The sequence below is a fragment of the Sander lucioperca genome, chromosome 8 (assembly GCF_008315115.2).
Source record: "Sander lucioperca isolate FBNREF2018 chromosome 8, SLUC_FBN_1.2, whole genome shotgun sequence".
Classification (NCBI taxonomy): Eukaryota; Metazoa; Chordata; class Actinopteri; order Perciformes; family Percidae; genus Sander; species Sander lucioperca.
Genome location: NC_050180.1, coordinates 21,174,688 through 21,200,693, shown reverse-complemented (window position 1 = coordinate 21,200,693; position 26,006 = coordinate 21,174,688). Strand labels below are relative to the sequence as shown.

The following is a 26,006-nucleotide window of genomic DNA, read 5'->3' as shown; positions in this document are numbered from 1 at the left end:
GTCTGTATTCCTAGATGTTAAAGACAATTCATGCAGAATTACAGTTTAATACTCGATATCTGCACAGTGTACCATTTTTATTTTGTGTTTTACTGCAGTTGCCGATACACATGGCTGACAGTTCTTCAGTCAGTAATTTCTCTGTCATAAAACTGTTAAAATATTTGAGGACAGTAGGCTGAAAAAAATGATCCGGCTGTGTAATGGACATCAGGCTTGTAAAGCTGCCTGCCCAACAATCTAGTTTAGCAGTGAGGAGCCCACATTAACAACACAACAGTAGTTATTCTCCCAGTGCTTTCCTAAATGTCACAGTTTGCATTTGTCAGATTGCAATGTATCACTTAGAGGGGGGTGATGGGAAACCCTCCAAGAGTAACCTTGAATGGCAGCCAATCGGCATGGGACCAATGGCCTCCCATTCCTCTGCTTCACTGCACTGCACTGGTGCTGCACTCTACAGTATATTTAAACACATGCCGACACCCAAGAGGAGGAAAAATAGCACCTGACCCCTTGAAACTGATACCCTCGCAAGCAAGGGAGAGGGGAAATTGTTTAATGAAGATGGATCACGGTGATGGCTTTACATTTCATTTCTTAACAGCGGGCATACGGCTTTATTACAGCCAGTCCTCACCTTTGTCCTCTCCCTCTCAGACGAGGCACTCAGGAGGCTCTGTGTACTTACTTTAGTTTGGTTTTAGTGGCTTTTTGTGTTTTTGTGTGTGGTGTCTCTTGCCTCCTGAATGTAAAAATCTGCCTGCATTGTACAACTTGCTTAGCTGGCTAGTCAACAGGGAAATGTTGACAATTCAGCCCAGTTCCATCTGGCCACATTCTTCCTGGTCTAGCTGCTCTGTGAGGTCTCCTGTGAAATGATGTCCTCTATCAGCAGTGAATGTCACAAGCCCTTCGCCATTATTGCAGAATAGGATCCCCACAGACAGTGAGGAAAGAAAGGGATTCAACATCTCTTTTGTACCTTATTCGACTCGTTTCCTCCCCCATATACAAGAAGTAAAAAGATTCAATGCCATGAGATGCACCTATGTATTGTTGTATCTTGAATGAATGTAAGCTATGCATATTAAGGACAGAGTGCTAACGAGTAAAACACTGGTTCAGAAAATGTGTTTGTTTTGATTAAGGCAGAGGTATGCTCAACACAAAACAATTTGTATGAGTGTTGTCTGACCACATCAGAAGGCAAGTGTTTATAATTGTTCTGAAAGACCAATCTTGATGGTGAGGTGAAAAGCCTGCTGTCACAGAGAGGGGAGGGATGCAATATTTGTTTAAATATGGGGATAACGGAGAATACTTTCGGACAGTCTCTCCAGGAAGGCATTCATAGTTTTGCACCCGGTTGTACACACGAAAAGTAACAGAAGTAGTTGTGTTAAGACATGTTCGACCATTTGATAAGCACATCGTTTGGAGCGTACTGATGCCTTTAGATTCCATTCGATTATATTTGTCAGATTTCCTATATTTAAAGGCAAACACTGTTTTGTATATTTAAGAAAAAACTAAATACACATGACAAAACGTGTCATGTCAAAATTCCCTAATTTACCCACTTCAGGGTTTCCCGCAGAAAATGTGTTAGTTAAGGTGGTAGGTTTGCCATCAATCGGAGGGGGGGGGGGGTATATAGTACACACTACACTAAATATCAAATTTAAATATATAATACATCTCTGTAGTGCAGACTCTGTACTACACACTACACTAAATATTACATTTAAATAATTAATAAATAACCAGCTTTTCAAAATAACAGTAGCAGTTGTGCAACTTTAAGCTCATTAAACTATTTTCAAAAAAAGTGCTGTAACAGTTTCACTGGCATTGCTCCCATTATCCTCCGTGACACGCTCTCCCACTTTGCCCGACAACTCTTCTCCAAAACAAACAGCGCTGAGATAACAGAGCTCAGCCCATAGCTTCACTCACTCCAGCAGAGAGTATGTGTGAAATAAAAACAGGACACGTCATTTCACTGTGTGTAACTACGCTAACTAACCGTGTATTGTGAACCGCGTGTAGTGATTTTAAAAAAAAAAACCCAGCTGTGTCTCAAAGACCGGGCAACAGCCCGGACATTGAGAATCCACGCGCGAGAGGTGATGGATAGTTCCAGTCACTTCATCATGTATTCACTTCGTTGAAACAAGAGAAGAAAGCCTCACTGATGTGAAGAACAGGACAGAGAAATATATATAAATGTTCTCTGCCCACGTATGCCAACACTCTGGTAAGTCCACTCACCCCGTCTCCGCCCGGGCATGCCCCAGCTGCCGCACATTTGTTGACAAACTCCGACGCACACGCGACGGTGAATTGGCGATTGTTCTTACGGACACACACGCGCGATATCAACTGGCTAGTTATCCTCCAGACAGCGATGGACCACGTCTCTTTTTCTATCTCTCATTTCGGCCGTGTGGCGCGCGTGCCCGCTCGCGGTGTGAAGCGCGTCCGCGCTATTGTCCGAGATGCACTTGACGGCCTTTTTTGCAGCGGACTTTTTTTTTTTTTTTTTTTTTTTTGACGACCTAGTTAAGGCGGTAGGGTTCCCCAGCTTAGGCGGCCGCCCAAGCTGCAAAGTGCTGCGGGAAACCCTGCACTTTAAAGCTATAGTGCGTAGTTTCTGTCTCCCCCATGAAGAATTCTAAGTAATGACAACAAAACTGTTGGCGCATCCACGATACAAGCCTTCCATGATCGCGTACCACGTTGCTAGTAGCCAAGGAGGACACGGAGGATTAAAAAAACATGATAGACTCTTCAGAAGAGGTCATTATCTTCGCTCGATATTCTGCGCGCGAAAGTCGCCAGACGACACAAGTTTCTGAACATAGCCATACTGAGAAATACAGAGAGAGTTTTGTGGAGCTGATAGTCTTAATTAGCGTTGTATCAACTCATTTGGCAATGGCTTGAATGCAACAACAATGGACATTCATTAATATAAAAAAGTTACGCACCAAAGCTTTAAAGTCTTGTTGAGATTAAAATCTATTTTTGTATATGTCAGGCATTCCCTGCTATCCGCTAGCCCCACAATTTGCAAGGGCACCATTGCTGCAAGGAAATAGATACATACATTAATACATTAAATAATAATAATTAAATAAATAATAAATTCTATCGTCCTTCGCTGCAACGGCGGCTTAGCATCGCCAAAGACAATTGTGATTGGTTTAAAGAAATACAAACAACTCAGAGCGTTAAATTCCCCTACCTGAATATTAGTGTAGCCAGACCTATCTGACACAGCGCTGTGGAGATAGGTCTGGCAATGCAAGGCTGGCATTTGACCTACATCGGTAAACAAGTCCTAAAACACAAAGAGTGGATGCATTTCATCAGAACCTGATAACATTACTCCTGGCCTACTGAGGACCTTTACCTCGGTTTTAACAAATTGACGGACTTAAGAACGAAGAAGTTCAGTATTCTGTTCATTGGAGCTCTAAATCTACAGTTTTCTTTATCAGGAAAAATGATATTTAATCTTAGGTAGAAGTTCTCTTATGTGAGAGACTGAATCATGTTGTGTGCACACTGTTACCTGCTTGCTTTGATAAAACAGATTATAGCTGATTGAACTCAAATCAGAGAGTTGGTAGCTTCTGTGTCATCAAGTTCAACCGTTCTAAAAAAAAAAAAAAAAAAAGGTCCTGTAAAAAGAACCGGCTGTACTGTATTATGCTATAAATAACAGCAGCTTTGCAGAGACTGCTATGTGTTTGGGACCGGCTAAGGCTCATTCCAACCACATGCTGACTGAGTTTTCTTCACAGTAAGTTTTCCACAATGAAACTAGTGCTTTAAACCATATTATAATTTTGGATTTCATTTGAATTTAGACTATAAACCTATAGCCTGCCTACCATTCTGATTATTGTATTAGTATGGCAGACTGAACTCATACCTGTGATCAACTCATTTTCATACAGAGTAATACAATAGATGTCTGAGATGGAGCAGAGTCTGCACCTCTGAACCCTGGACTAAAGGCCAAGGGTTCAAATGGACAACAGGGCCCTTGGGCTAAAAATCTGAACCCTTCTCACCTTAGATGACAAAGCTAAAGTGCATCAGCAGTGCAGTATTTCCCTGAAACTGAGCAACCCAATAGTTGTGTTGAATATTTTTACATCATGGAGAGATTTTAATCCACTTATGGCACCAAACATTGTGAGGATTTGAGGCTGTGCTGCAACAAATTCCATTTAGCCCCATGGGTAATTGATTTTTGTCCGGCATATGGAGATATAGATTGACATGGACGTATGGTAGTTCCTCACACAGTAGCGAGTGAATTTTAAATTAAAGTTAATGGAAGTTTCAAGTCATCAAAAAATCTGAACTTGTTCTGGTTGTGAACCAAAGGGAGCATTTGTCTGTTATAACAAAGATATATGAGTCTTGCAGTACACAGCTCGCTATTCTTGTTTGGTGGCTACCATCAAATGGGAATTGTATCATCGCATTGGTAAGTGTACTACAACTTGTTTGCCCCTAACCTTATACATTTATGAATTTCAATATTAACGGGGGCATAGAATACTTAATGCTGGACTAAATTGAGTTTGAAAAGCCTGTGGTTTACTGTGTCAGTGGTGCACACTGTCAGCCAATTGCAGAGGCTGAGAGATTGGGAGGGTCAGTGTGTAATGTCCATGCAATGAGTAGTGCTGCTTTACGACTTCCATTAGCTCCTGTGAGGGCAGCCTTCCCACTGGTCCTCACTAATGACGCCTCTCTAATACTGCATGGAAGAGCATAGGAGGGTGATGTAAGTGGAGCTAGGGGAGCCACTTGGGTAAGAATTAAAACACGATAATTGATAATATTTCAATGTAGCTTAACGGAATTGCTTCATATCATGTGCAACAGGATTATCAATGAATAATTAATAAAACATACCCATATTTCAGAACTGAATGATATGAGCATTGGATGGTGGTCTGCTGGAAGTAATGGCCAAAGTACCGCATAAAATAAATGCTCACCATGCAAGTAATACTCAAATTGTGAGCACTTCACTCACTGTTATTCTCCTGCAATGACAATTTGGGTTTTATTTGCTGCTATTATAAATGAAAGGTATCAGTGTTTAATATGTTATGTTGTCAAAAGCTGCCCACAAGCCTGTCTACAGGTTTCTCCACATCTTCCTCATTATTACCACAATGACTTGTGATTAGAGGACTCTCATCTTGTTAACATGCTGAGTGCTCACAGTAGCACAAACTGGGTCCCTCATACCTACATTATGTCCTTCTATATGTCTTTCATGGTGTCTGAAACGTATGCCCTTTTTAACCTCCATGCTACTAGCGGCACACTGTTTTGCATAGGTATGCTGTTTTATGGGAGCACTATAGTGAAGGTAATGGGTTAATAGTTGTTGTGGCTCAGCTATAGGTGAACTGGAGGAGTCATTAGAGTCAACCCCACAGTGTCATGGTGCTATAGGCTCTGGCCGTGTTGTGCTTCGGAAGTAAAATAATTGCAGGAAGAGAGCGACCCGGCTAAATTATGCCAGTCTGGGGGAGAGAGGGCAGCAGACAGGATCTGGACTATTCGGCCGTGATGCCTATAAGTGCATTTCCTCTGCTGTGCCCCCTCTGATCCAGCTGTCCCTAATATCAAAGATGTTCTGTTTATGTTTGGAAATCAATTGATATTGTGCATGATGGATGAGCTGTTGGCAGACATGCCCTCTCTTTGGAGTGGAGTCAGAGGTGGCCCGATTTAATGGATAGCTTGTCGGCTTCGAAACTAAATGTGCAACTATACCGGAGCATTAAATATACAGCTGGTGGAGGCTCACTGATATGTCATGATAGCTACAGTGAACATGAATATGATAAGTGGTACGACATAGTCCCTTCTTCAATTCAAACTTCCCTCAGATGGGATATATTTCATTGAACATCTGTGAAAGTGTCTTGTTTAAAATCAGCGGATATTAAATTTAGACAGAGGTAAATATTGTTTTGCAAAGACACAGAGGAGCCTCATTTTCCTCACATTATAAATGCTGTCACAAACATGACGCTTCAGAAACATTGCCTTTTTAGACAGTTCAGTTTAAGGCATGTAATGGGTGGATTATTAGGCGCTGGAGTGCTTTTTTAAAGGGCCCGCTAGTGCTTCTGCTTTCAGATATTCTGGGAAGTATAAGACAGATAGGTGGTCTAGATTAGATAAAGATGTGTATGTGTCTTCTTAGTCTTATACAAATAGGGAGAGCCCAGCAATAGCTGGACGTGCACTTTCATCCTAGTGCTTTTTCTTGCCTCCAGCGATGGGAGTGGATGACCTTTTACTGTCAACTTCTAACATGACAAATTACAGAGGCTGGATGACCGTGTTTTTTAGGAATGCAAGAGTTCACTGCCTGGTCAAGCCGCTAGCAGGGCAGTGGACCCCTACAATGCAGACAGATGTATTAATTGATAGATAATAGTCATAGATATATTGGCTGGGGGGCTTCGTATTTTGAAGCCAGAAATGTGATAGCCAAGGAAGCCTTTAAAGGGTTTCGCTATCCTACAGGGACTGCCTGAGCAGTACAGACCTGCACATAAACTAAATCATGTACCCAACATCAGAGCAGAAGACTTCTGGGATGAACCTCCACTGTGCTTCCAGTGGCTTTGTCTGAATATGAAGACAAAATTAGGTGCAACCATTTCTTCTGTGCTGCTTGCGTGTGTTTTTTCCTTCAAGGGCTTGTGGTGAAAGCTAAGCGGGTGTCTGTGACATGTCTTGGCTAGCGCTGCAGAGGTGGCTCAAATGGTCTGCTCTGTTGTGTGATGTCGATGCCCTGTTTAATTGGAGATCAGCTGGGCCAAATACAGCGAGAGCATTGCTTTCTGACCTCATCGGGCTGATCTGTGCCATCCATTCAGCCCACTCTCTTGCAACCACATCAGTCACCGGCCTGTCAGTTTGCACAAACAGCTAGTAAGTATTTATTGTACTGATTACGTGTGCTGCACTGACTTGCCAAGGGCCGGTCTCTTAAGATGCACACCTGATGTTTTCCTAATTTACAGCATTTCCTTCTAATAGCTGTAGTGAGGTCATTGATATATTTAGTGCTGACCAGAATGACAACTGTGTGATCAGGGTCATTTGTAAGGCACAGTGAGGGCTTTTGTTCCTCTCTTCAGATGTGCAGCCATGTGGAAATTATTACATATTTACTTGCAGTGTTCATTCTGTCCCACACAGATTGAATCATTACATATTCCTCATTTGTTCAACTACACTACTGTATTATGCAAATGCTCATTGTAATGGATTTAGTCCCATGGACCAAATATTACAGGCGTAGTTATCACTTATTGCAGTGTAGCCAACAGTTAGTGAGCTGAGAAAATGAAATAGAAATTGCCAAACATCCCATCCACATTTATGGAATTGAGCATTCTGCGTTGTGGTAAAAATGATTATTTTATCCCCGGGGTTTTGAAACACTCAAACAATCACACAGCCTTCCATGCAAGCAGAAATTCATGTTGGCTATGATATTAACTCAGGTCCTGTTGGATTTCAGTACAGTTATTCCATAAGAATTATTGCACTCGGTACATACAGCGAGTATTTGCTGTGTTAACCAAACTGCACATTTTCATGTAACTAATTCCTTCATCATAAACAACTTGGCAACAAATGCCACAAAGGTAGAGGCTTGTATTTTTTGTTATAGCACTAAATGTTTGCATTTTACTGTGAATAAAACATCATAAAGAACAGAGTAACATACTGATGTGTAGAGGAGGCTGAAGACCAAACACACATCTGTTTGCTATTTTCACCATTGAACGGCAAAGACATAGTCCTGGGTGCTTTTAATATGAAGGAACAAATGTTTGGCTAATACAATCTCTCATGCAGGCTGAGGGGCTCAACCACACTGTGGCAATAACACTGAAGGCTACCTAGATTCATGACTAGTCCTCCAATAAAATAAACAGCCAATAAAACATCATGCTGGGACTCCCCTGACAGCACTTTAACATCATTACACTTTCAACAGGCTTTCATTGAAAACTTGAATATATTTTTGACTGTTCCCTATTACTTGTAGTCGACCACATGGGTCCAGACAAGGTTTTATGGCCGTCTACTTAATATCACATATCTCAATCCTCCGTGTGAAGTGCTGCGCTTTCACTGAGTGTGAGCATCTTGTGGGGAGATCTGGGGCCGATTTGCGCTCACCATTGCTTACATAAACTCCACTTCCACCTAATCACTCTGCCTTGACGTCAGTAGCCAGAGAGCATATGGAGCGTATGCATTTTCTATCCACAGAGGAATTCAAAGGGACTTTTACCATCGTACAGGGAATTATAGTACTGGAATTAAAATATAATAACCGTCATAATGATATGATTATTAAATGATAGCCGATTATGGGAGAAAAACTTGCCCATCAAACAAAAAAAGAAACATTAAAAGGTAATTATGCAAATTGTGCCTAAATAAACTGTATTACTTTTCGCATAATGTTTTGTTTTCATGTTGAATCACTTTATTCTTTTCCCATTTAAAGAAAAAACTAAATTTGGAATAGTACCATTTTACACTTTGTACATGATATATGTGTAATACGATGACTATGAATATTAAGTGATTGTTAAGCAATCTATACCACTTTTCAAGCAATCGAGCCAAGTATCACCTTTGAACTAGCTCTACTTTTTTCTTTTTAAAAACGCCATCAGATCACTTTCTGTGAGGTTAATCCTTTTGAACTTTGCTGTTGCTACAGTATTTAACCTGGTGTGTATACAAAGATTTTCAAGAGGATTACGAAGGTCCTTAATAGGGGATTAGCCAAATCCTCATGTTGTCTGTCCCAAATTCTATTACACCCAGGGATTAGACTATCAACAATAGCTGAAGGCAGCTGGGTTAAGAGGGTGGTGTTAAAGATGTGTTGCTCTCCTCGTTCTAATTGGACTTAAATGGCTCGTAAGCTTCACAACAGAGTGTAAAAGAAAAAGTAAAAGAAAAAATGTTTCCCCTCTTTTTTTTTTATAAAACTCTGAAGGCTGGATCTTGCTGGTTAAAGTCTATAATTACAAGCTGATGACAGAATTGCACATTCCATCTGTGTGTGTGTGTGTGTGTGTGTGTGTGTGTGTGTGTGTGTGTGTGTGTGTGTGTGTGTGTCCTCCTGACACACAGAGGTGATGCCAGACTCCCCCTATAGGACTTCACCAGTACTTCAATGCTTCAGTGAGGGGTGGAAACTATACATAAAGATATATAGAGAATATCAATAGGAAAAATTCATGAATATCATGATTATTCTAAAAAATGTTCTTCCCCTATCTTTTTATTTATTTATTTGTGATAACCTTTTTGTCTTATTCAATTATACCAACGTTTAGCACAGCATATGTTGTTTTGATGCTATTTTGTTTACATGTCCAGCAAATGGTTCATAGTTTGTGGTGCTGTTGTTGTGACTACATTCCATTATACTAAGAGGTTTTTCTAATATTTTGTCCACCTCATTCATATTGATGAAGGTAGATATGAGATTGATTGATCACATTGATATAAATGTGATGGACAAAATATTAGGAACACCTCTCAGTGTAATGCAATACAGTCCAACACAACAAACTAGTACATCCTTCAAAATGATCATAAAGTTAAATCAACACCTCTAAATTATAACTTATTTTAGGACTGTGCTATTAGACTGCATTTATTTTAGCTAGGTTTACGGTACCTAATAAAGTGGCCACGCAATGTACATCCCATATTATGTTATGAACCGTAATCATGGAAAAACACTTGTGACATGAAAAGACAGAACTTACATTTAATTTAAGCATTTGCTGGACCAAGTAGACACTACTACACCAAAGCAACACAATATAGTTATTATAATATGCCAACGATTGCTATAACCGAACAAGACAATACATAAGTAAATAAAACTCAGCATTGTAATTAATGTAGTAGTGGGTATGCTTGATCTCATAGGATTGTATTAGACTGCATGAATTTTAGCCAGGTGTACCTAAAAAAACTGGCAACTCAGTCCATGTTTAGATGACAGTGAAATCTATAATATCGGCCAGTAGAGCATATGTAGAGTCAGTCATCATGTTTATCATCACACTGAAAAACCCTCCCAACGCCATCACCTCCTGCTTGCCCGCCATGAGACACTGTAAGGCCACTTTACTTTACACTCTAGCTCAGGCTGTACTGTGTGTTTGCTACCAGGCTTGAGGTGTAACCAAAGGCCAGCACATTCCCCTCTCCAGATCGTGTTCGTCATTGTTTCCTCTTCAAGAAACACAAATAACTCAATTTGTTTGCGACTCACGTTTTAAGGCATCCCGCTTGTCAACTGATATTCATGGAATTTCGGCAAGGGGCTTCACAGTGAGACTGAGCAGATATGTAGGGAGGCTGACAGCGCTAATGGCTATAAAGATAAGTGGAAGAATGTTGACGCTTGAGAAAGCCACAGGCAATGGAAGACGATGAAAGAGAGAGTTCACCACTTAGACCGCTCCCTAACAATGGGGGGGCACAACTAGTATTTATCAGCTCTTACACTTCAAATTACTCCCTTTTAAATGCTGCTTACAACGGTGAATAAATAAAGCTGACTAATACAATCCCACAAAACAGGACTGTGTTTGATGCCATTGTATCATCTTACATCTGTAAATGTTTTTGGCCACTTGCCTGCTGCTGAATGTGGTTTTGCAGCAACATCAAGGCTATGAGCCTGCTATAAGCGCAGAAAAGACAGTGTTTGTTGCCTGTTGAGAAATGAGATGTTGAAATTGTGCTTCTCTTTTCCTCTGTCTTGTAACTGTCTTTCTCTGCCCTCATCTTTCTCTCTCTCTGCCTCTCTCTGAGGTGCAGCCAAAGTAAACACCATGTTCAGCGCTCTCAATCACAGGATCTCTCAGAGGAAGAGGGGGCAGTGCCCTGGCACAGTGCTGGTGGCCAGGCCTGGGGAGTGGGAGAGGAAGTAGGCCACTGCCTCAGAAATGTTCTATCATTCCAGCGCCAACAGGGAATTCACATCTATCAGAGCATGTGCTCGCACACTCAAGTGCTTCTACTTGACATAAATATTTGCATGACATGGGCTGACATGGGAGATCCTATCATAAGTCATACAAACTCATCATAGCCCATTACAAGCAGCACTCACAGTGACCACCAAGACAGACAGTGGCTAAGTAGAGAATAATGGCTGACTCCTAGACCTGCAGCAGCTACAGTTACAGAGACATGGGATCATTCTGTCATCAGGTTTTTAAACAAAATGTCATCCTAGTTATTACATTGTCATTTTTAGCTGCTCTGTCACAGCCCTGCAAAACGTCCAGTGACAGATTGTTCGCCTGCTGAATGCCTCTCGGCGGTTATGTGCCTGCGCTTTTTCCCACGTACTTCAACCTTTGCCTGACTGCAGCACACATCACTCTCAATTGTGCTTTGTGTGGCAGCACGAGGAAGAGCCTCTCTGTTATTTTTGGTGTATGAATGTGTCCGTGAGGTGTTGTGTGTGTACGACAGCCCTATTCATTTTCACTTTTGTCCTTCGTCACATACTGTATTTGAGAGGAAGCCCCGGCTTTCATGCAGCACAGGGACCAGTTTGCATCCATGTGAACATTTCCTTCATTTAGGGGCAAAAAAACAATGACAATACCACTGGTTTGTTTTCAGTTCAGTCCGCTTCTCTGATTCAAAGTGTGTGTGTTACAGATTGCTTTGGCTGTGAACCAGCAACGTTTGCCAAGCAGGTTATCCTGCTGTGCTCTTAAACATAAATCTACTGCTAAATAGTAACTCCTCGACATGCAGACAAGTTTGTCTAAGAAGCCTGAATAAAAAAAACACTTATGGGATGTTGGATTGGTGTTGGGTTAACCATAAGGGATTAAATATATAGTTAAAACAGGTCGAAAATGTTTCTAACATGAATGTAAATCTGCAATGTGTCTCAATCTCAGCGTGACCCTCTTCACTTTTCCTGTCACGAGTAATGAAGGATTATTTTGCCGTCTAGATTCACATCTAAAGCCTGCAAGTACTTAAATCTTAGATACAGGATTACAGGACCTCATAAAATAATAGATGTCAGTGTGGTCAATGCAAGCGACTGTGATCAAGATAAGGATTATTTGCATGCAGTCATGCTGCGACTCTGTAGAGAATGATCACTGTCATCCCGAAACAATGGAGCTGATTTATGAAATATGGCAATACTGAGACATTCATGATTATTGATTGGTATTGTTAGCAGCTTTAAAAGAGCCATATGTCTTCATCTTCAGCAATGACACACGTATAACAAATAAGTTTACCATGCTGTGTGAAACCCAAAGGCAACATTTTAGGGTTCTGATACACATCACAGGGTTACTTCATTACATCTTGTGTCATTATAGTGAGATTCTTGCATGAATTAGCAAAATAAATGAATACAAACCTTTTTCTTGACAAGCACATCCATAAAAAACAGAAGGGAAAAGTTTGTTACTGAAATAGAAATGAGTTCCTTATTAGACAGGTGTGCACTTATTGTACTGTAATAAATACAATATCATAATTACACATATAACTTTCACAGTGCAGCTTGGGGAAGAGAAACCCATTATGTGGTTTCAGGGCCCATGTATCTTATTCATGCGTGATTCCTCTTTGAAATGGGTTTATAAAAATAATATATTCTGTATTTGTTTTGAATTGTCACAGACAGGAGGATGTTGCCTCCTCAAGGTTAGCGAAGTTGCTCAGATGAATGGTTGTTTGAGACTGCGCTCGTATGTCAATGTTTACCCCATTAGTGACAGCTCCGAGGCAGTAGGCCACTTAATATTGTCTGTGTAGCCTAGACTGTCCCCGCACGCCAGTTCAAAAGTTCAGCCACTTCCTCAAGGGTCTCATCACATTCTCGCCACATCTTGATTTTTAAAGCTACATGGAGAGACTCGACCTGTCAGGAGAGATACCACAAAAAAACCATGATGGAACACAGGTTTGGAGCCAGAGCCCGTCAGGCCAACAAAGCTCCTGGCTCTCTGGTTAGGGGGCCTGGACGATGGAGCTCATATTAAAGGCTGTGTAGTGGTCCAGGGCATGGCTGCCTGCATCAAGCTAGAGGAGGAATTGATTGTTCTGGAAACTGATGAAGCTCGGGCACAATTAGATTGCAAGGCAGCGCTGTGAGGTGAGAGAGCACCCTTCCCGCTTCGCTGTTGATTGATGGTAAAATAATAACCGTTGCGTATTAACTATAGAGTTCACCACCAGGTTAAGGTGGGCCAAAAACTGCTGCTCTTATTAGATTCCAATATGACTTGCGATGTAAAAAGATTATTTTCATTGTGGCAGTGGACAGTCATTCTGCATGCAGAGAGGTGGGTTTCTACAATATGTTGCTGTCAAACACTACATGAGGGTTTTGAGTCAGGAGGGCATTGGGTCAGGAGTCACACCAGGACATTAGTGAATGTTATTCTGACATTCCAGCCAACAAAAACAGATGTGAGGCTTATTCAAATACAATCACTCACACTGAAGGTCACATAGGGTCCCTTTATGTTTCACTGTTTCCTCATATCTCCCGCACTGCATCAATGTCCGCTCAAATATGTAGCTCCTTAAAAAGCTGGGGGAACATCAGTTCATCATATTACTGGACTTCAAGATGAATATCCTTTTTCATATACATGTCACGGAGCCAAAATACTTAGTGCACAACCACATTATAATATATGAGTAAGGAAATGTGCTGCTGATGGACAGGGGTAGTTTCACTGAGCAATCTATCCATGGTTTAGATATAGATTAAGAAAGGCCAAATAGTCAAACAGCAAATGTATTTTTTCTTGAAGAGTGTTTCCTCAATGTGTGGTTACAAAACAATTTTCCCTCCTGCTCAGAGTGTGTAATCCTGCTGGTCATTTGTTAGCTGGTGCATCTCCCATGTGAAGGCGAGGCCGCTGGCAGAGTGTTGGGGTATACAGGAGGTGAAATCTTATAGTAGCATATCAGAGCTCTGGGATTCACACACTCATTTATCTCCATTTCTCGCACACGGTGTCTAGTAATAAAAGCTCAAGTGAAAAGGGTGTTTATCATTGGAATGACAACATCTCCCAGATGCTGCAAGAAGAAATCAAGAGAATAGATAACGCATTACAATAACAAGTCCTTACTCTGCGGAGAATCCAATTAGGAGAGCCTTACATCATGATAATCTAGCAGAGGTGGACTGGTTCATTTAGACCAGTGGATAACAGAGCAGAGGGAGGTCTGGTCCTGGAGATCAGGGTTAGTTGCAGTTAGACCTGCTGCATACATCAGCAGCCATCTAGTGTGGAGAGGTTTACCCCCTAGTGGTTTAGAGGAGGAATACAAGCCTGATCTGCTTCTAATACACATTATGAAAAATGTGTTTAAATGCCGATTACTGCAATAGAGTGAAAACACCCACAAATAACTGGAAGCATCTTAGTGGGTTTCAGTTTATTTTTTGACAAATACAGTTGAGTTAATTTACAGCTAAATAATATGAATTGTGGGGTTTAACTGCAGCAACCAGCCGATAAGTTTTTCTATGTGCAGATGTTCATATGTGCATAGTGCCAGGAATGGCTGTGATGGTGGGTATCTTGTTGTGTTGTTGTGGAGTGGGTGCACCGCTGGGCCTGTCTGTTCTGGTGTGCTGGTTTCCTGCTGCTCAGCATTTCGCAGGGCCTCAGGGGGACACAGGGGGGACATATGACTGGGCCACGCAAAGCTGAGCTAGTCACTCCTATCGTTCCGCAACAGACACATCCCTTTGGCGTCCTTCTGTCTCTTCATTGTCATCCCACTCCTCAGCACGGCAGACATGGCGACGAGCCTGATGTTCCTCTCCATGTTAGTTAGCGGCTCCAGATCCAGAGTCGGTGACTGCAGAGCAGGTGCACATGTTGCCACAAGGGCAAAATGGACATTTCTGCACTCATTTCTCAGCAAAGCTCTGTGCTGATGTAACAATTTACCACCCACCGACCCATACTTTGTTTTGATCACTCTTACATTTACCTGACCATGCAATGATTTATTGGTGCTGTGATCATTCTTCGTACAGGGATGTAAAGTATGCTCTAACATGTAAAAGATGGAGAACACATATGCTGACATGTTAGATTTCTGGCTCTTTGAAGAATTAGTAATATTTTTTTTATTTTTTACAATCGTGCCAGTGCACACAAACCGGCAAGATAAAAGTGCTGTTTCATACATTTTATACAGAAGTAGATATATTCAAGCTGATTTTAGTTACAAAGGCTTTTTAGTAGTTCAAAGTAGTAGTTAAACACATCTGAAGCTCCAGTCCATCTAGTTTAAATAAAGTTTAAGTTTTAAAATTTGCCCATTACAGCTACACAAGAAACAGTCTTAAGAAGAACAAAAGGGATAAAGAACTATTGAAAATTATATGAATACAGTAAAAGAAATCAGAAATTAGGAAATAACATTCCAAAGCTAAATATTTTATATATATATATTACAATATGCCATTTTGAATATGGCTTTGTTTATTTTGTACATATTACAGTTACATCCCATCCTAACTACCCCATCTGTTTATTGGTTATTATGTACATTTGTATAATTCAATAAAGTTGAATATAATCTAATTTACATTACTTGTGCAAATATGTGCAGACAGTGAGTCTTGCGGTTTAACTCTGCAGGCCTTATCAAACTTACTTATTGTTAAGTCATACTGTAGTTGGGATTGTTATCTATGCGTGTCGTAAACATTTTGTAAATATAGTTACTGTGGTATTTATATTTATACCTGTCTACTACATACACTATGAAATACTAATCCCAACTTCTGTATGAAGCCTAAATAAATAAAATGTACATTAGTTTCTTTTTAAGGTAAAAGCAAAAGCATAGGGAGAAATCCATTATTTCTCAAAGCATAAAAAAGAAATATCATGAAAGCTTGCTTTGCGTAATTACATTCTGGCTCATGTGAGTAGCCTGTCTTCTCTCTGTGCTGGGGGCAAAGCTGTGCATTGTTTGTGATGAGCATGAATGCTGACCTTTGGCCCCTCCGGTGGCCTGCGCAACCCCCCTGAAAGTTCACAGGAGGGTCATAGAGTCCTTGTGCCTCTACAGACACTGTGTTGATGGAAACTCCACCCCCCTCTGTACATCTGTCTGTCTGTCTGTCTCAGTCAGGCACAAACACACACACAAACCAAACAAACAAAACCTGGTCACGATGTGAGCATGAGATTTAGGAAATATTTCAGCTCTGACAGTGTTTGGACATCAGTTTCTTTCGGGACACTAAGCTGGAAATATTTGGTCAACACATAAAAAAAACACACATTAGGCAAGTATTCCAACAGCTAATCTCAATTAAAAGAAATGATCAGATTAAATTCTAACATATTGTCAAATGAATAAAATCCCAAGTTATCTACATGAAATTTAAAAAACGAGGCCTGTTGTGTTTTACACAGTGACCAATGATGTCTGCTTGTAGTGATTGTCACGTTGTGGCTTTCAGGATCTTTGCTGGGGCAGATTCATGCATTTTCCTATGCTCTGTGGCTTCAGGCACGACCACAGGCAAATGGCATTGATGCTTATCACATGAGATATCACATGCTGCTAGGCAGAACATCTACCATGTCCTGTACGTGAGATATGCTGCTGTAACATGGAGATCATTTTCGTTTGGGGAAGCCATTAATACTGAAGATCTCACAGTCCCACTGATTTCCATATGTAAATTATTTTCTGTGAGCCCAGAGCATGGCAGAGTGCTCTGGGTTTGCAGCGATAGGCTGTTTAGGGATCAGATTAGACCCTGTGTCATTTCATGCTAGAGATGATAATAATGGCTGCCACTGCCGAGATGACTGTTGACATCATTACTCATGTGTTCTGCCACACGCATCAATCTTCACATGCTGTACAGACGCTCCAGAGGTGAATGAATTTTTCACTTTGGAGTTCAGAGCGGGGTCACACAGACACATACCCTCACATATGAGAGGAGCACAGCAGGTAAACCTAAAGACTTACACCACTCATTTTTCTTTCCTTTCTTTTTTTTCTCCGCGGTATTAGATTACTTAGGCTTTGTTTAATTCTTTCCACTCAGCAGACTGATATGTTACTGTACATGATCTGGGGGGGTGTTTCTGACCCAGATCCAGATGTATGATGCTATCAAGTTCAATGACATGCTGGGCAGCAGATGTGCCTTTAACATAATATGCATACAAGTGTCAGCTGGTTTAAAGTTTTGGTACAGTCCAACACTAAATTGTATCCAAAGCCCCTCATGATTGCACGTATGTGCCCTTTCATAGAGGTGCGTCCTTAACCAAGGGGGATACAGTGGTAATACAATCTGTAACCCTGCAGTGTTAATGCCATGCTCTACCCATTGGGCTTTACAGGATAAGCAGAGCTAATCCCCAATGAAAGATCAGGCCTACACATCGCTGCAGATCAGTTTAGAAGACCCCCACCCCCCCACCCCTTTGGGGTCTCTGGAATCTAGAAGGACAATACAGATGTAGATGTGATGGTGCATCATGTTTTAACAGAGGTGTTCTCCATTGACAGGTGTAGTGAAGGTGTAAGAAAGGCAGGATTTACCCTCCTAAACTGTGTGCTGTCATTTTTACAAAGTATGTTCAGGGGGTGTGAAAGGGATCATTAGTTGTGTGGCAGCGGAAGCAGCCGTGTTGTCTGCTACCTGCTATTTACTTCCCCTCATTACTGTACTCTGGCTGGCGCTGGTGGGAGTGTCAACATCATTAACATGACTGTCATTAGTCCTGCCCCACTCTGCATGGAGAAGTTAGTCCTGGGGAGAAAAATGAAGCATCTTTCACCACCAACCACTCTGCTGCAGCAGCTACTGTGCTGTGAACGCCTCCATTCAGTTGGACTTGATAGATAATAGGCAGTCTGAGAAGAAGAAACAGCAGCTCTGCACAGTGAATTGAAATAACTCCATCTATGCAGTTTATGCCATCTGAGAGACAAATTCATAATATAAATACACATGAAAATATAGGATAATAGTAATACAACATAACTGACACACTTTACTGAATATAAAAGTTGATGCATGTGCAACAGCTGAAATGATTAATAATAAATAATTTCTGTACACTCACAGTTGCTGCAGATGTGCAACTGTCCAAAACATAAAACATAAAATGTTCCAGAATAAAAGTAAAGGCTCCTGATTTTGAATGAAAACTTTTATGAAAACTTTTATGAGAACATGGACTCATCCCTAGACTATTGATACATAAATCAATAAGATAAAACCCCTATTATCTTGAATCACTAACTATTAAAATATAGCTCTGTTGTGGTATTTACCCGCAGCATCTCACTTTTGAATTGGCACCTCCAACAGGATTAAAACAAACAAGCTCCCTCACACCTTGTCATTTGCTTGACTTGGCTGGATGTTATTATAGCCAACTTCAAGGCCTCGGCAGCAGCTGCAATCACTTATGGTAGTCTGCCTCAGTGCTCAGCCCCTCCGTGCCCCCAACTAGTTTCCCATCAGCCTTGAGGGGGTAGAGCTCCTCGCACTCAGTTTAAACCCTCCTGCTCTCAGTCTTGCCTCGCTTAGACTTCCTCGACCTCTGCAGAGCTGACTGGAGAAGTAGAACAACTGAGAGCGTAGCAGTGCAGAACACGTCCCCATGAAAACTGATTGTGAGTGGATCCACATACTCTGATTCCACATGCTTTTTTTTTTTTTACAGGACTCGAGTTCAGAATGGGCTGGGCTTTCTGAGGAACAGTGCCGTCCAATGGCAGCGTCGGGATCGCTGTGTGGCTCGTCTGATTTACGGTATATCATTAAGTCAGCGCATTCCTTCTCCCTGTGGCCCAGGTGGCTGTGGGGCCTGAGGCCCAGATTCACAGGAGCAGAGCATTGCTCTCTGTGGAGCACAGTACAGCCAAGGGGAGCAGCACATAACACAGAGGAGCAGCTGCACACCAGTGCATCCAGCTCCGTACTACAGCCATGCCACATCCCTCCATGACAGGAAGCACTCAATACAATACATCTCAGCACCTTCTGTGTCTATGAAGGATATATTTTATCTTATTTATAGGCCCACAATCCTGTTTTCATTCAACTTCAACTGTGCAACTAGAAAGCAAGAGGGTGCGCTGATCTATGACCTACGCAACAGCAGGATGTGTTACAAACAGGCAGTCATATACAATTGAAAATGAAAAGAGATTACTTCTCCCCAAAAATTAACCATCAGGCTAGCTTGATGTAAAGGTCTCATTGAAGAAAATGCATTGGCTTGTTCATGTAACAAACATTCATTATATTGAGGATTTATGTGTTATATATTACATGTTGTAATTGGTAATTTACACCCTCAGGAATGAACAGTCTTTTTTCATATTCAATATCTCAGCAGTCACAAACAACTGATGGTGGCACAAGTCTTGAGAGATTTTTGGAGCTGCTTTGCCCTCTAGTGGTAATTCACAGTGTCAGAGTCCACACAGACATGAACCCCCGCCTCCTCTGACACACCACCAGGCAGCCAGTGCAGGAACCACAGCCTTCAGTTAAACTCTTTGAACATTCCAATAAGATGACTTGTCAATCTGCAGAGGATTTCATTGACAGCTTTGTAATTTTTTTGCAGACTGACAGTAAAAAATAAATTAGCTGTTAGAGATTTCAGCACTTTATGAAACTTTACAAGCAGACTTTAATATTTACAAGGCTACTAAAAACCCTGGCAGTCCCTTCAGCCCTGACCTACGCATTAGTGACATACTGTGGTTTATGTTGGGGAAAGAGGCAGCTTACAGAAACTGGCTGTACAACAGTTTGGATATCAGTTTTATAGAAATGTTACAGCAGACAGGACTTCAGTGTGTCCGACACAATCAAACAACTCCTATATGTTACTGTAATGTTTTTATATTGCAATCAATTTATTTCTGTGTGTGCGTGTGTGTGTGTGTGTGTGTGTGTGTGTGTGTGTGTGTGTGTGTGTGTGTGGTTAAGAGAAAGCGATTTTATGCAGTATCAATGATAAGTTCATTCAGGATGGGAAAACGTTGTGGTCGTTCCAGCTTTTGGCTACAGCTCTGGGAAATAGAAACAGTGTGGTGATGAGGTACTTCCTGCACTCTGTGTGTGTGTGTGTGTGTGTGTGTGTGTGTGTGTGTGTGTGTGTGTGTGTGTGTGTGTGTGTGTGTGTGTGTTTTCATGGAGCCCCACAGAAATTGGCATCGGTGTCGGTGAAAAGCTCCTCGGCCTCCTCGCTGACAGTGGTAACGTGAGACAGACAGTGTGCCATTTGCTGTGTGTCTGACTCAGATGTCTTGACCTGACCAACTGGACAGGCCTGACTTCCAGCTCTGGCTTATCTCTCTAGCACAGCATTGGTCACTTCACACCCAGCCGCTTGATTGGCCACATTTGCATGGGATCGGTGAGACAGAAGCGGGTCAGTTTGCAGCATTTTGTTATGATTTGGATGAAACAGTGGAACATAAACCTAAAGTAAGCCACTGACATTTATTTTCTATCAGTGGCTTTAAAGCCAAATTGAAAACTCTGCTGAAAACTAACCACTGACTCTGCATGTTATTATGTGTCCTGTAGGTCTAGTTTGTTTAGTGGTGTTCTGTCACTTTGTATATGTTTTAATTGTGACCTGCCAAGAGACTGCAGATCAAAATTAGCTTTAAGCTAACTCTGGTACAATACAGTACATCAAATGGTAACATTCATGTTTATATTGTACATGGTCCCTCACAAATATAATAATAAATATATATTTATAAATATTTTTATAAATGTATGTGTGATATATGTGTGTATATGTGTTTATTGTGTTAAGGTTGTCTACTGGATCCTAAAATTTCCTTCGGGATGAAAAAACTATCTATCTATCTATCTAGCTAGCTATCTATCTAAATGAATAAGTAAGTATATCAGTCCTAACAACAAGTCAAGAAGGGAGAAAATAAAGCACTAGGCTGAAGTATTTTGAAATAAACTCAATTAATAATATTTATGCTTAATTATCATAATGTAATGTAATATTAAACCTCAAATATATGGGTGTTTTGCTAAACAGTCATACATACCTCTTATTTATTTAACATAGATTTACCTACATATTAAATGTAATTCCTGTTTTAAATACCTCACTGTCAATTTGGCCTATTATATTCTATGTTTAGAAACAAACATTATTGTACCAGTTACTCATTACCAAACACAAATATGTCAGCAAGTATTTTTAAATCACAGTTATTGTCTTGTAGTAATTGCAACATGGTTATGCATACTGCGCAGCAGCTCACTATTTGGTTGTCAAGCTAATGACCACTGAACTGAACTCCTGTTCTGATTCTGAAGTATCTGACTCCTGATCCTCGAGATCAGTTGCTTGAAGCACATCTTCATTTTCTTAGTTATTTCATGTGAACGTAAACTAACATAAACACACTTCTTCCTCCTTGTGTGTGCATAAATTAATCAGTGACACGTAATGAGGTTGAACATGAAAACACATTATCTGCTATTACCTGCATACTTGAAAAAAACACAATTCAATGGCTTACCAAATAACATGAATGAAGTAAATGTGGTGTAATATGGTCCCAGGTCTATGTAGACTCAATATATGTGTCTTTTATGCCATGTGTGGACAAATGATAAAGATCAAGCCACTTCACAAGTCAGAAATGAACAACCATTAAAACTTTCAGCAAGAAAAATACCTTGTAATACAGGTAACACCTACACACAAAGCCCAAGCCTGTTTGCTGACACAGTAAGCCTACACCCATCACACAAAATAAATGTTCTGCCCAATAGGAAAGCAATTTTGCAATGTATCACTTTAAGTGAGTGGACCTCTGTGCCTCAACCAGTGTCTCTTAACCTTTCCTTAATTTGTCTTGTCTTGTTATGAGCTCGCAGGAACAACTCTGTCCTTTCACTACCAAGATCTGAGTGCTCAGCCTTGCACAGAGCTTGGTTCAATTTGAGAGGATGAAAATGTGAGTTGAAGTCAGATTTTTATTGTATGGCTCCTTGCTAAAGTCGATGCAGCTGTTTCCTCTCTCATTCGCTCTTTGAAAACGCACAGAAATACTGCATCGCAACATGAATCCGACACCCTGTGCTTTGCTTCCTGTTGTCAAAGCGCCATCATTAGTGTGTTCAAATGAGAGGTTAATAAAGAATAAGTTACTGCAACTTAAACTGCACACTTGATTTACTGCCACCACCTTTCTACAGCACACAAACATCCAACACTTAATTTCAACATAGAGCTGATAAGGAAATGTTATCTCAATGTGAAGGAGGCAGTGACCTCCCCTCTGGCTTGTAAGAGGTTGCATGAAAATATTTGCAGCATTGTCTGGGATTTACCATCCTCTGAGAGCCAAGTTTAACAATAAATAGCTGTAGTAAACGAGCATATGGAGAGCGCTGTGTGGTTTTAATTAAGCTGGTGCTGAGAGCAGGATCACAGTACATGATTTGGTTTCATCTCAGTATTATAAAAAAGAAGTGTCTCAGGAGTTCAGCTTTTCCACTCGTAGCCTATAGGACATCATCACTCTTGTTCAACAACCTGACACATATTTTGGTAGGATTGTCGCCACAAGAAGGAAGTTGTAAACCAGAGAGGCTCCCAGTGCAGGAAGCCTCCTTTCATTGTGGATAATGTCACCTTGAAAACTCGGTGGTCCTCAGTAGACCCTACACAGAGCTTACACTAAGACTTGGAACAATACCTACCAGGATACTTTATAGGCCAGAAAATAACATGTTAATAATGATATAAACTGATCCCAAAGTTCATGTAAAAAGATAAATCTCAATCCATCTAGTCTGGAACGGTTGCAAGCAACATGTTTCAGATTGGCAAGTTTAATTTTTAGGACTTGTTTATGTTGTGTTTATTCCCTCTCATTCCCTGGACACTTTGGTAACTCCAACCCTTCATTAGGCCTTATTACACACACCACTCACTCAACATCTGGCTTGGGGCTCCCAGAATGGCTCATTTGCCGTGCTTTTTATTGCAGTCATATAGTTGGAGTTGTAAACGACTGTGTGGCTCTGTATTGTTTTCTGTTGTGGGGAGCACACAGTATTCTCACCAGCGACATGTAGCGTTACTGTAATGTGCACGTCACAGTTTCCCATCCTCTAAACAAGTTCAAGCTTTTTTTGCAGGTTTTTGGGGATAGAAAAGCTTTCAAAAACAAGTGTCATTTTTTAATTATAGTTTTATTAGAAACTGCCATTAGCAGCGACAGTAATTAGACTTTAGTGGAAGTGGGTTGTTCAATTTAGCCCCTGGCCTGTGATTGGACGAATCTCAGTTGAGTAAGGTAGTGAAGGGATTGGCAGCTCTGTAACTCCCTCAGACAGGTTTGTCATCTGTGTCAATGACCCACCAGGGAGCCGGCCCTAATATCAAACCCAATGCTGATGGATGACCACAGTTCCAGCTGTTAAGGCACTGTCACAAACAAGTTCCTCCATAGCCTATCACTGTGTGTGTGTGTGTGTGTGTGTGTGTGTGTGTGTGTGTGTGTGTGTGTGTGTTGTAAGTAAAGCCATGGTCAACCTGTGTGACCACAAGAGCAGCTGCTGTTATCATTATCTCACAGGGCCAAATCTGATGTTTTGATGATTTTCTGTGGCATTCAAGAAACATTAAAATCAAATATGGAAGATGAAGACATGCCTATAAATATGTGTTTTTCATAAACCTTTATGCTGCATTTTCATAATTTTCCTTTTCTTTTGACAACTGTTTCTTTTAAACAGTGAAAGACGTTTTTAAAAATGGCTCACACAGCAATACATCCATATCTTCCCATTGTTTTCATCTATGTTTTCATGTATTTGTGACAGAGGTTGACGTTGTCTGCCAGACAAGGGAGTCAAAACTAGAAACCCCAACAAAAATGCATGTTTCTAAATAAATCAAATCTGTATTACCCTTATGTTTTATTAAGCTAATTCTGGATACATCCATGTTTCAGTCCTAAATGTAGATTTTGAACTGAGGCAGAGGCAGATCAATGGAAGCATGTGACAAAAGACTTTTATTCTCAAATTGGTTTAGTTATGTTCAGAAAAATAGAATAACACTTTTTATGTTTTAGTGTCATGAATCACACCCTTGAGTTTAAGGAATTATAAGGTTTTAATGAAGTGTATCTATTTAAAATGTGACATAAATATCACAAATACCTCACACAGAGAGGGAGTATGGTTTGAATTAATGCTGAAGGTGAGAGAAGGTGCTTTACACTGGCACCTCTCTCTACACTACACGCTCTCATTGTTTCATTGTTCTGCCTCGCTTCTTTCAGCAAACGTGGTTCATAGTGGCTCAAGTGTAAACTACAGTACATCGCAGGAAGGAAGAGGGACCTGGTGGTGGGGGTTGGGAGCAGGATCCCAGACCATAAAACCTGGCAGCCTCCCTCCTGCATTGTTCACCACCACTATTCCAGCCCAGTTTCACTGTTTTCTCCCTGTGCTGTGTGTATCCTGTCCTTTAAGAGGCAGTAAATGTTGTTGTTGTTCATCAGACAAACATGAATTCTGACCAGGCTGCTCGTCTGCCTTTGTTCTTACCATGAAGACTCTTGAAGGCAGGAAGAAGGTTGTACTAAAGAAGCAAATTAATAACCTGGTTATAAAGTTTGACACAGGCCTCATATGGGTCCAATCAGACACACATTAGGTTGCATGCAGCATGCATTACACTGTATAGAAAGCACAACAAATATATGCAATTCCAGCCTTTCAGCTGGATGCTAACACATCCAAATCTCCTCTTATAGCACCACCTTCTGGTAGACTAGGTTGCTTTCTTTACATCTTTTAAAGCATTGACTGCTGCAGTGTCATATATCACCAGAAACAGTGAATCAAAGTGTACATAATAAGAAATATGCACATTTTAGAACATTTCTTTTGTGTCTTTTTACTCTGCTAATATGTAATATGTATAACAGTACATTTTAATTCACATAATACGAATACAAATGTATGTATAACAAACATAACAGAAAATGTGACCACATAATGAATATCCCTGCATCTGCAAAGCAGGTAGTGCAAATTCACAATCACAACCTACTTTTTAAATGATACTGCCACAAGTTTTGTCCATTAAACTGTGTAAAAGCTGTTCACTTAACTTTCTCTCATAAATGATTTCCCTGTTCTTATGCGTGCGATGAAACATTCAACATGACCGCAGCAGGAGAGTACAGCTTTTGTGCAGATGCTTCTCTCTCAGTCTATTTATGTGATTTAAGGCTGTCAGGGGAGCCAAGCAGCAGGCTCCATACAGGAGGCTGGACATGACAATGAAGCAGAAGTCCTGCAGAAACTGCTCCCCCTGCTGGCCGGGCACAGAGGGATCCGAAAACACTGCAAGACAACCAGAGGAAGGAATGTGGTCACTGAAACTCTCCATCTAGTTCCTTGCAAGTGTGTTTCTACCATGTAACTATATAAAGGTGATATTTCCAAAGCAAGAAAGAAAAACAGAAAATGGATGTCATCAACATGTTCTTTTTTCCCCGCTATTTTTAGTGATTCTGTGTCAGTGACACATTAACCTTGATATTTTCACATATGATGTCCCGTCTTTCCCACAAACACAAATATTTATTCCCAGTTCATGTAATAACCACAAGGCCACTTGCTCTCCTATCACTTCTTCTGCTTGTCTACCTCTTCTTGACAGGACCAGAACAGAAAGCAGAGGGCAGAAAACGCCTCTGCGATCCCAGCTGCAAATAGAAAGCTGGAGACACGGGAATATTTTTTTGCAAACCACTCTACACTCCACACTAAATGCAGTCTTTCTCTGAGATCAGAA

General features: G+C 40.8%; 1 long non-coding RNA gene across 1 annotated transcript in view; it reads left to right on the top strand.

The window, feature by feature from the left end:
* The window catches only part of LOC116064752, a 34,021-nt gene extending 8,293 nt beyond the window's left edge, over positions 1 to 25,728 (top strand). Inside the window, exons 2-3 of the long non-coding RNA XR_004108639.2 lie at positions 18,849 to 18,937; positions 24,481 to 25,728. This is a non-coding gene — a long non-coding RNA (uncharacterized LOC116064752). The remainder of the gene's footprint in view (positions 1 to 18,848; positions 18,938 to 24,480) is intronic.
* The last annotated feature ends 278 nt before the right edge of the window (positions 25,729 to 26,006 follow it).